General features: G+C 51.7%; 1 protein-coding gene across 2 annotated transcripts in view; it reads left to right on the top strand.

The window, feature by feature from the left end:
• Positions 1–3,562, top strand: part of A4GALT (alpha 1,4-galactosyltransferase (P1PK blood group)) — a 19,947-nt gene that overhangs the window by 1,218 nt on the left and 15,167 nt on the right. Inside the window, exon 1 of one of the 2 annotated variants that reach the window (XM_085324469.1) lies at positions 2,633–2,744. The exons of the other annotated variant lie outside the window; for it this stretch is intronic. The gene's annotated coding sequence lies outside the window, so the exon portion shown is untranslated. Of the gene's footprint in view, positions 1–2,632; positions 2,745–3,562 lie in introns of those variants that run through there. 2 annotated transcript variants of the gene reach the window in all.

The following is a 3,562-nucleotide window of genomic DNA, read 5'->3' as shown; positions in this document are numbered from 1 at the left end:
TATTTACCGACGGCTGTAGGAAAACGCTCGCCCTGTTTTTCCCACCAGTGCCTCCTTCCTTATCAGTCCCTGAAGGGCTAACGCAAACAATTAGAGGAAAAGGCAAATATTACACCTGTGCTGTCAAGTCTCTTTTTCAAATTTCACGCGAACGCCGCTAAACCCAGCACGGCGCGCRGCACCGGCGCGGCGGCTGCTGAGAGACCGTAGCAGCACAGCTCTTCTTGCAGAAAACGCACCGAAAACCTCAGCTCTCCGCGGCGCGCCGGAGCCTGGGAAACCGCAGTCGACAGGCCCTCAGCGCCGCGGCCCGGCGGCGGCTCTGCCCCAGGCACCGCCAGGCAGCGAGGCCCTACGGCCGCTTTCCAAGCGGCTGAAGTCCTTCCCTTCCAAACTCGTGCCTCTGCTCCAACTCAACAAGAAACTTGTTGCTGGAAATGTCTTACTCCCTAAAGCCCTAGCGCACGCACACGCGTACTAGCCCATCTGCTTCCTGGAAAGGTGCACTAGGACCTTAAAAGAGCAGCAGCGGGTCAGTTCAGAAACAGCCTGTCGTTTGGAGATGGACCATCTGCTTCCAATTAAAAGTAGCTGCTTTTATTTTATATATATATGTGTGTGTATATATATAAAAATACACATACGCACACACACATATATAATTTTAAGTGCATTTTCCTTCCAAACAGCCTTAGAGTAAAGAGTAATTCACATTTTAAGCGTAATATTTAACTTAAAAGAATATCCCTGGAGCCCACATTTAGCAAAAGAATGACAAAGGACTTTCTTATACCGTCCCCTGAATTTACAGTGAGCCTAGGAGTGCAGCTGCCGGTTGTTTTTAGGACTGTCCTCGCCATGCTCAGCATATGCCCGTCCCCTGGCAGTTTAAACCATGAAAAACGGAGCATTTCTTGCATGCTGCGCTGGAGGTTGGCAATGCTGTGGCTGTTTCCTTTACATTAGGAAAACTCTGTGTTTGCTTCCGTGCCATAACGCAGGGTGAGCGATAGACATCAGCAAACACAGGGAGATGTAGGGACGGGGAAGAGCCAAAGCTTGTAATTTTATGGAGGTGTCTAAATTAGAGTGACCGGATTTATAGGAGCTGGCAACTCTTACCAGCTCCAGCACCGCTTTAAGCATTACGCCGCTTTACAGCTTTGGTCCCGCATTACGTGCTGCAGAATTTGTCCTAGAAAATCATTGCTACAGTCAGAGCTAGTGGCCACTTGGGAATTGGTGCCAATTTTTGTTTTGTACGATGTTTCTTTCCAACTGGGCTGATGACAGCATGGAGTTATTTTTAATAAATATCAAAGTTCAAAAAGAGGTGATGGAGGGAAACAAACTTTGGTTGCAAAAAAATCCCCCAAAACAATCCAGACGGGACTCTTCTAACTAAAAATGTCCCCTCCAAGTAAAACCAGCTATTCCTTTTGAAATATTGTTTCAAAATGATTTTTGAATCATTTAAGTATAGGGTATAAATTAAAATTATTTGACTCAATCTGATTGAAACTTTTTATGTAGTTCCATCCAATTTGGAGGGATAATTAATTCAAGCCTTTTTTTCCTTTGTCCTTGGAGCAGGGAAAAACTTTGGTAATCTCAGACTCCTGCAGGGAGAGAAAATGTCCATGATTTCCAAGCACTCAAATAATTGCAGCTCCCTTGCAGCAAGTTGTACCTGCACTGAGGCGGCTCTTATTTCTTCGTGTCCTCAGCGAGCATCACCAGGTAGGAAGCTGAGGCAGAGCCCCATTTGCCCCGTTTTGGTGCAAGCGGGAAGATTTCTGGCCCTTAGGGCCAGCCGAAGGCTCTTTGCCTGCGGTAGCACACCTCCCTTGGGCTTTAAATTGTGCTAGCAGACCTCCAGCTTTGCTTTTTGAAGGTAACATGCTGTTCCGACTTCTCCTTCTCACATTCTCATGTGTCATCCACTTGCTGAACACGTTTCTCGTAGTCACGGCCGTCTCCATTGGCAAAATTCATCGGAGCATGTTCCTCTTTGGTGAATATTAATCAATAAATATGGTATCGTCCTAACAACGCTGAGCTAATGCCGCTAAAAGGATTTATCTGTGTCTGCCAACTTAATTTCAAAAAGGCTTCAGTGACTTCACTTCAAGGGTTGCGCAAGTGTCTGCTAGCAAAACCATTCCTTTTTCCCCTCTTTTCCCCTTGCAGAAACTTGATCAAGAAAATCTGGCAGGGGGGATGCGCTCCAGGCTCTATGCCGTTATGCCTGATTGGGAATACAATCCTCTTGACGCTACAGCACAAAAAACCGYGGGTATTTTAAGGGTCTTAATCTTGCAAGCTAGCTCCTATTAGGAGAAGCCTGGAGGAGCATTGGTGGCCAGATGCTGAAAGASGTTTGTTCCAATTTTGTGAAGAAAGGGGAATTCGTCTGTTTGCTTAAAAACAATGCAAAAAGCGACACTGGGAGGAAGCCAAGGGCAGAAGTTGAAAAGCATGAGGAAGGAGAGCAGATGCCGGCATTTTTCCACCCCGGGGCCAGGTTGCCATCTGCGGCCCCCCGTCGCCCAGTGAGGGGCCGTGGGACGGGAAGGCCGGGCAGACGTCGCACCGAAGGTCCCYGGCGCGTACAGGAGGCGATCCTCAGGGAGCGGAAACCGTTACGCCGAGGCCAAAACCGTGTGTCCGGCTATTCCCGGCTGCCGTTGCCAGCTTGGCCCTTCCCGCTCCGGGAACCTTTAGGCTACAGCCTGTCTGTCAAGGTAAAGGTATGACGTACGTATAGTAACTGGGAGTGTAAGTGCTCAGGGATCCCATTGCTCAGCCGTCCCCTCTTGCTCTTGGGTCTTTGGGGAACGTGGCCTTCCCTTCCTTCGCTGGGGTCCAGGCAGCCCCGAGCCTTTGGCTTGTGCTTCCTCCAGGCAGGACCTTCCTTCCTCCTCCTCCTCCTSCTGCTGCCRCCCCCTCGTTGCCGAYGTCGCCTGGCACCACCCGATCGGCAGCGGCCGGCAGCGCTGCACCCTTCTCCCGCCCGCCGTGGGTGAAAGCCGCCGCTGCTCCCGCACGCCAGCAGACCGCAGCGGCTCTGATTTTTTTTTTTTTTTCTTTTCCCCCACGCGCTCTTTCCGGCATCAGGGAACGCGTGGCCCGTTTCGCGGTCTGCACCGCGGGCACGGACGAGGCCACGCGCAGGTTCACAGCAGCGCTTCCTAATTCCTGCCGAACCCCGCTGCCGCGCATCGGGGCTGGTTAGATAATCATTTGCCAGGAGCAAGTCAGGTAAAGCTTCCTCCCGCTCCRGGACGCTGCTGAGACTTCCTCGCTTYGCAGCGTGCGAGCAGCTYGRCCTTAGGCTGCTTTAAAAGATAAAYGGATTTGAAATAAATAAATGAATAATTCAGTGTCACCCCAGTCTCCCCAGGGCCTCCCTCACTCCCTCCWCGGCTTGTCACCCCTTTCGGCTGTTGGGGGGGGGGGGTCTTTAGCCACACGCAGTCCCTCTGAGCGGCTCCGTGCAGCCCGCCTGGCCTCGGCCCGCCGGCCCACCCGGGGCGCCGCCGGCGCGCGACGCTTCGCCTCG

Source organism: Rhea americana, unplaced genomic scaffold (genome assembly GCF_003343005.1).
Source record: "Rhea americana isolate MKP2758 unplaced genomic scaffold, rheAme1 scaffold_91, whole genome shotgun sequence".
Taxonomy (NCBI): Eukaryota; Metazoa; Chordata; class Aves; order Rheiformes; family Rheidae; genus Rhea; species Rhea americana.
The sequence above is the reverse complement of the archived record's forward strand: the minus strand, read 5'-3'. Positions and strand labels throughout refer to the sequence as shown.